Consider the following 11,226-nt stretch of genomic DNA (forward strand, 5'->3'; position numbering starts at 1 on the left):
CCCTTCCAGCCCTAATGTCTATGAAATCTATGAAATCTATGAAACAAACTAAAGAACTTCCATCTTCACCAACCCTTCAATGAATCCAGATGCCTCCTGTTGCTCCACATCAATAAAGACCACCCAATCACTGGACCAAATAAAAACACCCAAGGTTGATTTATCTGTAATTCTACCAATGTCATACATGCCATCATCTGCTTACAATGCCCTTCTGCTGTATACAACAGGCAGACAGGGCCATCTCTACGTATAAGTATGAATGAACACTGATCTGACATCAGCTTCAAAAAAAACCCCACAAAAGTCTATGACAGAACATTTCAACTCCCTGGACACAAAATCACTGACCTCAGGATTGCTGTCCTTGAAGTGGGGGTGGTATTAAAAATCAGCTTCAACAGGAAATTGCAGATCAAGAACTCATCCACAAGCTGGATCATGTTAAATATGGTTTAAACAGGGGCTATGGATTCTTATCTCCATACACAACTGGTAGGGGGTGCATGGGGGTGCATGTTCCCCCCCCCCCAACGGGTCTGTTGCCCACCCTGATGGCCAACACTGATGCTGTTGGTAGGGCTGGTGCCCCCCCCTGACAGGGCCACCACCATCAGTGTCTTCTGTGGGTGCCCCCCCAGATTCAGGAGGCACCAGTCACTCATGCTTATGTCATTACCTGGATTACCATAGGTTTACTGCTGGATTGCTTTTCTCTCCTAGCACCATCCCCTCCCCCCATCTCTCTCTCTCTCTCCCCATCCTCCCTTGTCTTTTGTATTCTAATTTCTCCCTCTTCTTCTTACCCTGCTTCCTACATGTCCTTTCACAGCATCTGATGAAGTGAAATTGGGTTCAAAAAAGCTTTTGCTCTCTCTCTCTCCCTCTCTCTCTCTATATATATATCATATTTATTTGAGCTATTAAAGTGCATATCTACCCTGCCTTATGAATGACTCCAGGTTAACATAGCTAACTACCTGTCCCTGCTATGTCTGCCATCATGTGTGTTGATCATTCAATAATTCATTTGTGAAATTCCATGTTGTATGTACTAGATAGTAACAATCCATGAATTGTGTTCCTACTTTGAACTTTATTTATTACTATAAATCCTTTATCTGAAACCTGTGAATTCCAAGGAGAAACTGGTTCTTAGTGTTTTACAAGCTGGAATAGATGGTCTTAAATGTGTGTGTTATCTCAGAATAAATATAAAATATCCATGTATCTAAGTAGTAAACTGTAATTTAATCTCCTTTCATCATGACAATTTTAAAATGGCAGGTATTGCCATTTCATTTTGACTTCCATTTTGATGTTTTGATAGGACAGTGTTTGGTTTTGAGTTTTGTTTCATTTTGAAACCACTGTTCCATTTCGTTTTGTTGAAACTGTTTCACTGTTTCAACGCTCTTTTGATGTTTTGCCCATAGGCTATAATGGGGAAACACAAAACTGCCTATAACTTTGTCATTTCATGCCTGCTTTGGATTAAACTTCTGGGGGTGGTAGCCCCTATTCAGGGCACAAAGCCTGCCAAGTTTGAATTAAACTGTACCTCAAAATCTTGAAAGCAAAACTCATGTCCCATGCGTGTTACGGGACAGCAGGGTAAAAACTGGAGGCATAGTAGGCCCTGCTGAGGCCACGAAGCCTGCCAAGTTTCAAGGAGATAGGTGCAGGGGTTTCTGGGAAACTGCACCTCAAGCTGCTGACAAGCAAAATTTGTGTCACGTGTGTGTGTTAAGGCACAGCAGGGTGAAAACTGCAGGCATGGTATCCCCTGGTAGCCTGCCACGTTTCAAGGAGATAGGTGCAGGGGTTTCTGGGAAACTGCACCTCAGGCTGCTGACAAGCCAAACTCATGACATGTGTGACTATGTGTCTTTTCCATCCTTCCCCCAGAGCACTAGAATTGGGAGGGACCTCAGGGAAAGGATGACAGGCACTGGCCAGCTATGCACAGTTAATATGAGAGCACTCCTTCCCCCCCTTCGCCCCTCTTCCCTCTCCTTCTCCATACTTTCTTTTTCCCTGCAGGCAAGGCCAGCTTGAGCTTTGAAACTCAAAACTTTTTGAAACTTTCAAAATGTTTTGACTGTCCCTGTTTCATTTTGAGGCTGTTTTGAAGCCCTTCATTTTGTTTTGATTTCGCTCTTTCAATCTCGAAATGAGTCGAAACAGCATCAAAAGAAAACAGCCAGTGAAATTTCACGCAGCCCTAGTATTGACCTATCTTTTTTTAAAGTCCCTGTATTTTTGTAGTTTATGAAATGACACACCATGCAGATTGCAATAACAAAATGCATTGGCAGTCAATATAAAGTTACTGCATACAATTCCAGCTAAAGTAACAATAAATATAGAATTTAACATTCAAACATACTAAGTATCACTTTTAAATGCATAAACATTTTTAGGACCCTTGTTTAAACCCAGGAAATAAAGTTTGTAGAGAAGGAAGCTCTGAAAAAAATGTCACATTAATTGGCCTATTTCCAGTTATCCATAGTTAAATAAAAGAAATTAATTCAGAGATTTAGTTTTCTAGATGTACAGCTAGATTCCCAAAGTGGTATTTTTCTAAAGTTTCAGCAAAATTGGAATAGTCATTTAGATTTATAAACATAAATTCTCTATGGACTTTAATGGAACTTTTAAATGCCTATTAAGGGCACATCCAGATGAGTGAGCACATGCAGGGGCATGTGTTTTTCCCAGCACAAAAAGCAGTGTCACATATTTGTGAGATGCATTCTGTTAGGACACATCCAAAGATTACTAGGGCACATCCAAATGAGCACACATGTGGTTTGCAGGGCTCAAAGCTGTTTGAGGTGTTGCAAACCACACATGGTGCATTTACACCTTTTCTCCATGCTACTAATGTAGCCCGGGTGTACATGGGTATGTATTCCCTTCGCCAACTGAAGGGGATAGTTATCTGGCAGGTGTGGTGTGGATGAAATTGCAGACTATTCACAGTTTCCCTCTGTCCCAAAGGAGCTTGGCCAGGACAAAATGGAACTTAACTATATACAAGTTTATTGTTATTTACATAAGTGGGTAACAGATAAACATAAATATAAACATATGTACACGTACATAGGTATGTAAGAATATATTCAGATATAGAACTATAAACCTTATTGTCTAGAACAGGCTACCACCACTGGGGTTTCAGATGAGTGACAGGTAAACACAGGTAAGTAAAACCAAGGGGTCCCAGTGGATCCCTCTCCCTCCTCCCTCCCCCCCCATAGGCAGGGTTATAGACTCTGTTAAACTACCAATATACAACTATAAAAATACACAAAATATAAGATGCAGTGTTACAAAATGTGAGGCACTCCCTCACAAAATATAAGGGACATAAACATCAAAAATAAACTTGACTCTTCAAAAGTCCCCAAAGCCCAGGCTGTTCTTCAGCCCTTGGCCGCTCTCCAGTGACTAGTGGGAGGGAAAAACCCTAATGCCCTTGGGCCTTCCACAAACCTCCACTGAAGCCTATAAACTCAGAGGGGGCCCTCTCCCCCTGGGACTTCCCCTCCAGGAGCCCCTTACTAGCAAGAAGAAATTTTCCCTCCCCTGTGGGAATCCCTTTCCCCAGTAGCTCATGACTCTGGGGTCCCAACTGAGTGATCCTTGGCCCCTCTGGTGTGTTGCTGCACTCTTGCAGGAACCTCCTGGGCCTCTGTCTCTTTCTGGGCCGTTTGCCCACTTGGAGCCCCAAGCACCGTAACGTGCTCCCGGGAGCTTTGCTTTCTAGGGCTGTGCAAAATTTCACTGTTTTGTTTCAACACTGTTTTGACTCATTTTGATTTCAAAACAGTGAAATTGAAATGAAACAAAGGGCTTCAAAACAGCCTCAAAATAAAATGAGGGCAGTCAAAATGTTTTGAACATTTCAAAACATTTCAACTTTTGAAGCTTAAGCTGGGCTTGCCTGCAGGGAGACAGAAAGTCATTTATATAGAAAGAGAAATGTATCTATAGTTAATACATTTATACCTTGCAGCACATATATATTATCACATTTATATAGGAATGAGGATAAATTTATACATGTGTATAAAAGCAAGACATTATGAAACACACCATGAAGCATGGTGGAAAGGCAGATGGTGGCAAGCCTTCAGGAGGGGCAGATGTGGGGGTAGAAGGAGAGGTGTAAGTTTCCCCTGCCCCAAACTGAGATGCAGCCTCTTTCCTCCAACTAGCAGGGATGAGACTTCCACAAGCAGCAAGGAGAGGGGAGCAGTGACAGTGCCACTGCCTGTGCCTGAGACTGCACCCCTTCCATGAGTACCAGCCATAACCACCCACCACCATCACCTTGACAACAATGAGCAGCAGCACCAGCAGCAGCATGACAGTCCCCTCCACCCCCCATTTCACATCCCATGTTGAGCCTTCCAGTGCCAGAGGAAGAGCGGGAGCTAGAGCTGGATCCCAGTGCCCTAGCAAGGGAAATTCTTGGGAAGGAGGGGGAATCAGCTGAGTTTGTGCACCACACCCCTCAAGTTTCCCCAGGTCTTCTTCCCCAAAAGGCACTGTGGAGGAGATTGAGGTAGAAATTGTGGAAGCAAGCGGCTCATCTGAGTCAGCTCCTCCTGTTGCTGTGCATCTGCCTGCTGAGGAGGGGGAAAGTGCAACATCCACACATGCACCCACACCCCAGAAGTGAGTGGGTAGTGTGCCCTGGGATCATTTTGAGCTGGCAGATGTACCCATGTACACTATCTGTCTGCACTCTGAATCAAAACCAGCCGGGGCAAGGGAACAAAACACAAAACACATCAGCAACATGGGGATGCTGATGCATCTCCGCAGGCACCACCCCCTTACCCTCGATTCTCCTCAGCCTGGCACCAGTGGGAGTGTGCCCGCAAAGAAGTCCACCTTTCACTCCAAAGCCCACATCCCCCCAAAGCAGAGGCAGGCCACACTGGAACAGTGGGGGAAAGGTGGACAGAAAGCAGGGTGCATTGCAAGGGTAAGCAAGATCACTCAGAGCATTGGGGAGATGCTTGCTATCGATAGCCCTTCTCCTTAGTTGAGCAGCCAGGGTTCAGGCAGCTCATGGAGCTCATGGGCCCATCTTACTAAGTGCCTGCATGTACCACCTTCAGCAGAACAGTGGTGCCCTCCCTGTATGAGGCATGCAGGGAGTACTTGAGGAAGGATGTGCACAAGGCAGGTGCACAGGTGACCTTACACTTCACCTCGGACATCTGGAGCAGCCAGGGTAGAGATCACACCTACCTCTCTCTCACAGGGCACTGGTGCAACCAGTCAAGCCATCCATGGGCTCTCCTTTAAGCTGAGGAGATGGATGAGTCCCACACAGCAACCAAGATCATAGGGGCCATAAACACTTCATGCAGGAGTGGCTCATTGGGCAGGGTGAGCTCACCCATGGGTTCATGGTCACTGACAATAGGGCCAATATAGTCAAGGAGGTCCGTGGTGCCAACTTTGTTGGTATCCACTGTGTGGCACACAAGTTCCACCTCATTGTCAGAGACACCTTGGAGGGGGACAGGTCTGCTGGTGATGGCGCCAGCACCACCAGCAAGCTTATTTCCAAAAGCAGGAAGGTGGTGGGCTACTTCCACCAGAGCATCAAGGAGGGCAAGATGCTGCAGGACACACAAGCAGAGCTGAACATCCCACAGCACAAAATCACGCGGGATGTGGAGACTCAGTGGAACTCCACACACCTCATGCTAGAGAAGCTGGTGGAGCAAAAGAAGGTCATCCATAAGATGGCCTTGCTCGGGGAGATTGGGATCAGTGGCCCCCTAACAGAGCTGGGAGGGATACCATCTCCCAGATCTTGGTGATCCTCAAGCCCTTCCTCAAGACCACTGAGTTCCTCAGCACTGGCGATGACCTCCTTAGCCAGGTGGTCCCCATAGTGAGGAAATTTCTGAGGCAAATGGAGAGCTTTCAGGGGATCAATGTTCCTGGTGGAGGCAAGCTGCTGTCACCAGATGTGCAGGCACTGGTGAGACAGCTGAAGGAGGGTATCAGAAAATAGCTTGATCCCTTATAGTCCAATATAGTCCATGTGCTGGCCACTATGCATGACCCAAGGGTGAAGGGCAGCATATGCAGCAGCCAAACCCTGAATCAGTGGATGGAGGTGCTGGTGAAGAGAATCAAGGAGGCAGAAGGGCAGAGGTGAGGGGATGTGGAAGGGGGGGATCCATTGTCCCATGACAGTATGCCATCCATCAGCCAGTCGCCTCCTCCACTACAGGCACTGCCAATGTGAACCAAGGGCATGGCTTCCATGGTGGGGTCCAGAGGCACCAGATCCCACCATCAGGCAGGTAGCACTCAGACCTTGGTGGCTGTCTATCTTGCTGAGGATGTGAAGCCACTGCAGTGCAACCCCTTGGCCTACTGGGCAAGCTGCAGCTTGAGGTGCAGTTTCCCAGAACCCCTGTACCTATCTCCTTGAAAGGTTGTAGGCTTCATGGCCTCACCAGGGGCTAGCATGCCTGCAGTTTTCACCCTGCTGCGCCTTAAAACACGCACAGTGTCACCCATGTCACAAGTTTTGCTTGTCAGCATCCTGAGGCACAGTTTCCCAGAGACTTCTGCACCTACCTCCTTGAAACTTGGCAGGCTTTGTGGCCTCAGCAGGGACTACCATTTGTACAGTTTTCACCTCCATGTGCTTTCACACTTACAAGTAACATGAGTTTTGTTTTCAAGAATTTGAGGTGCAGTTTTCCATAAATCCCTGCACCTATCTCCTTGAAACTTGGAAGCTTTCATGGCCTCAGAAGGATCTACCATTTCTAGAAGTTTCTTCTAAATCAGGCAAGAAATGACAAGGTAAAACATTGAAATAGGGTTGAAACAGTGAAACAGTTTCTATGAAATGAAATGGAACAGAGGTTTTTAAATTAAACAAAACCCAAAACATAACAATGTTCCATCAAAAGGTCGAAATTGAACGGTGCTGTTTCGCACAGCCCTATTTCTTTCTGCTAAGGATTGGAGGCCCAGGTGGTCTCATACAACACCAGGGCTCGCACTACTCCTGGACCCTCCATGCAGGTCCACTCTCAGACTCTCCATGCAGGTTGTTGGCTCTGTGCCAGGGGACCCAGACCCGAGCCGCTGTGATCGGCTCCCAAAGTCCTAATGCCCCTGAGACCACTACGTGCCACGCTGTCGGCACCAACTGCCTGGCCCTGAGCCAGACTGCTATCAGACCTGCGAAGTGCAGATTCCAACTAGGTGAGTGTGGACCCCACCCCCCACACACACACACTACCAGGCAGGGGTGGGGCAAGCCCCTCCCCACCAATTACCTGATTGGTGGATGTCCTCCAGCAATCGTGACAAAGATTCTCTGAGCCCAGGCATGCCAGGCTGTATCAGTAAGTCCACCACACTAATTTGCAATGTGGCACTAAAACTTGATACTGGGAGATCCCCAAGTCAAAAAAAAATGCTGCTAAGAAAAGTAGAGGAGCGGACACAGCAGCAGCATGAGCTGCCAGAAACAGCCTGGCTGGCCAGAGCCATACACTGGCTGCAGGCCAGGCTCCAAGGCCAGATGAGCATTGCTGCTGCCCCAGGAAGCTCCCAGGACCCCAGGTAAGGCTGCCTACCCCACCCAGGTCAATTTGTGAAGCACTGGAGAATACGTACAGGGGTGTGCCCTGGAAGAAAAAGCTGTGGCACAAATATGTGCTGCTGCTTTTTGTACTGAGAACTGTGTAACCCTACACATGCATACTCATCTGGACATGCCCATATGTCCTCTCCACACCAATATATTAATGAAAACTTCATAGTTAGTCATTCTATTTAATCAGTATTCACCAGAATCCTAGCATAACCCTAGAGCATTTTAAGTATTTATATGAAAATTACAAGAAACCATAATAATTATACTGATCTCAATGCAAGAACCAGAGGCTCAAGGAGCTTATTCCCAAATACAGAATACAAGAATCACATTTGTTATGAATTATTCAGCCATTTGTTTTATTTCTCAGTTGTATATTACCATAAGTACACAAGTACACTGCAGTACTAAACTCTGAATTTTTCCTTAAGAACCAGATATTAGGCCAAAATGAGCCATAAGCAAAAAAAAGATGCCTGATAAGACAGAATGTACAAAGAGTACTTCTACTCTTTGTCTTTGGGAAGCTCAGGCAGGAATGTGGCTGAGCAGACCCTGCCTACCTGCACTCATTTGCACATAGAAAATACAGAAGTGTGTCAGGGGCTATACTCCAGGATTGCCCTTGTCTCCGCTCCTTTAGACCTTTGCCCCCAACATGTCTGAGTGCAGCCATGGGGCAGTTACCCTAAACAGGTTCACTGCCACATGTCAGGTTTGGAGTGTGTGAGCAGGAGAAGGTGAGTGGAGCATATTCACCTCCCTTGAGAGTGCTAGGGATATAGTGGAAATATATTCAAAGAGGATGTGAAAGGTCTCGGCGCATTCCCCTCACTAAGATGGGGGAAGTAAGATGTCATCTGTAGGAGCTCATGGACCGCTGCATCATTGCAGAATCTAAGAGCCCTTATGCCTCTCATGTTGTGATTGTGCGGAAGAAGAACAGCCAACTCAGTATGTGTACTGATTACCGGACTTTGAACGCCCAGACCATCACTGATCAATACACTGTCCCACGGGTGCAGGAGGCTTTGGACTGTTTAGTAGGGAGCAAATAGTTTTCAGTACTAGACCTCCACAGTGGCTACTACCAGATACCTCTTTGGGAAGAGGACAAAGAGAAGACTGCTTTTATTTGCCCCCTAAGAAGCCAGCAGGAGAGGCGTCCCTGCTCCAGCAAAGATCTGAGCAGCAACCTGAGAGGTTCCCAACTCTGCTTCCAGCTCCTCCAATCAGTGGCCAGGCAGCTCAACGTGAGGCTGGGGCTCTGGGAAGGTAAAGACACCTAGCAGGCTGAAGTAGTACCACCACTGGTGGTACTGTGGCAATGTTTCTGCCTACCACGTGAGAGCTCTGAGTTTAAGTTTCAACTGGGGTGAGTGAGCAAACAACAAGCAAATCTTCTTGCAGTGGAAAGGGGCCATTGTGTTTTCCCCCCTTTCTCCCCCTCCAGGTACCAAGGCCCTATGTTTCCTCATCATTTGACATTTTGTATTTTGTGCCTTTTTATATTTCAACAATCCATATTGTTTGTTCTGCTGTTTGTGTTTTATATTTTGTTAACCCTGTTTTGTCAATGATTGTAAGTGTCTAACCTTTGTTGAATCCTGCCCCCTTGGGGCATTGTAGTGTCCACTATACCCTCTAATTTATGCCTGTTATGTTCCCAGTATTAAAAGGTATATGGTTAAGTTCCCATTGGTGGTCTGGCTCTGCTCTATAGGGGGAGGAGAGTCTCTACACCTCCCACAGCACTTGTGCACCTGCTTGATCCCTCCAATTGGAGAGGGGGTACCTCTTGGAGTACCACCCAGGTTACAAGATCTAACTAACTTTTAGATTTTAGGTGCATCATGGAATTAATGTTAGCTAAGTTGGTGATTGCTTCTCATAGGAAAAGATAGGTGTTCAAATGCTATGGCAATGGATGCAAGATAAAGAGCTGGAAACAGCTTGGTCTACCTTATAATAGAAATTATTCTAAGTGTACCATGAGTTACAGTGCCTCCTCTTGGCCCAACAGGTGAACAGGAGGGTGGGATCAAGCTTGCCTCTAGGGGTCTGCCTGTAGCAGAGGAGCCATCCTTCTCCCCTAACCCTGTCTCCCTTCCCAGCTCCAATTCTGTCTGCAGGAAGGGAAGGGGAGAGGGGAGGGAAGGAAGCTTTGGGCTGGAGGAAGGAGTCGAGGGACCCATGAGGCAGGGGGACTCCAATCCACCCACCACCCTCCTCAAGCTCAGGCTGGGCAAACCCCAGCCTGCTGCTCGCTCCACCTCCCCTCTCCCCTCCTGCAAACAGCCCCAGGGCAGGGCTGGGCTAGATCAGCCCAGTCCTGGTTGCATGAAAGATTAACTCCAGGGAACACAAGTTCCCTAAGGTATTCCAAAGTGGAGCACCTCAATCTGATCCCTCATTTGATGAGGGTTAATTCGTCATGCTATTTTAAAAGTGTTCTACAGCTGTGCAAGTGTGTCATGGCACATCTGTAGAGTGTTTTCAGGAGGCCAACCAAGCAAAAAATGTAACTTCTGTCTGCACTGAGTCTGAATTGATCAAAGGAGACAGCCTAGTCAGTGAGGAGGGAAGTTGGAGCATATGAAGGAGAGACTGGAGTAGTAAGACGAGACAATTGGAGATGGCGGGCTGGGAGTGAAGAAGGATAGAGAGAGAAAAAAATACTCCAGAAAACACTAGGATGGAGAAGTTTGAAATGGAGGCTGAAAAAGAGCCAATGCAGAAATTCAAGGAAAAGGGCAACAAGCTCAGAATGAGGGGGACATGGAAACAATCTTGCAAGCTGCATGTTGATTTGATTGGGAACTGGAAGCCAGTCAGTCATAGGAAGGCCAAGGCACAGATGGAACTGGGACTAGCTTCCCGGATAAAGGACAACAAGAAGTCCTTTTTTAAAATACAAAGGGGGCAAAAAGAAGGTACCGGGTAATGTGGGACCCCTGCAAGACATGCTGGGAAATTTGGTCATCACACCAGATGACAAAGCTAACCTATTTAATGACTTGCCTCCATTTTTCTAAGCAGGGAGCAGATCAGCCTCCCACTGGGCCCCCCCTCAGGCCCCAGGGGAGGCACACCTAGGCCATGGGTCAGAGAGGATCTAGGCAGGGAACTTCTGAAGGGACTGGATGTATTTAAATCAGCTGGTCCAGACGATCTCCACCCCAGAGTGCTGAGGGAACTAGCTGAGATCATTGCAGGACCCCTGTCATGGCTTTACGAAAACTCATGGTGCTCTGGTGTGGTGCCAGAGGACTGGAAGAGGGCCAATGTGTTTCCCATCTTCAAAAAAGGGAGGAAGAAGGGCCCAAGGAACTATACGTCAGTTAGTCTTACCTCAGTCCTGGGTAAGCTTTTTGAGAGAATTATTCTGGCATATGTCCACAAGGGTGGATGTAGTCTTTCTGGAATTTAGGAAGGCCTTCAACACTGTCTCTCACCCCATTCTCATTAAGAAACTGGGGGACTGTGGTGTCGACATCTACACAGTCAAATGGGTTGCCAACTGGCTGGAGGGCCGCACCCTGAGAGTGGTAGTGGATGGGTCATTT

At 47.0% G+C, this 11,226-nt stretch overlaps 1 long non-coding RNA gene across 1 annotated transcript in view; it reads right to left on the bottom strand.

Moving 5' to 3' along the window:
• Positions 1-399: 399 nt before the first annotated feature.
• Positions 400-11,226, bottom strand: part of LOC109306332 — a 17,134-nt gene continuing 6,307 nt past the window's right edge. Inside the window, exon 3 of the long non-coding RNA XR_002099945.1 lies at positions 400-480. This is a non-coding gene — a long non-coding RNA (uncharacterized LOC109306332). The remainder of the gene's footprint in view (positions 481-11,226) is intronic.

This window comes from Crocodylus porosus, unplaced genomic scaffold (genome assembly GCF_001723895.1).
Source record: "Crocodylus porosus isolate Cpor-Errol unplaced genomic scaffold, CroPor_comp1, whole genome shotgun sequence".
Classification (NCBI taxonomy): domain Eukaryota; kingdom Metazoa; phylum Chordata; order Crocodylia; family Crocodylidae; genus Crocodylus; species Crocodylus porosus.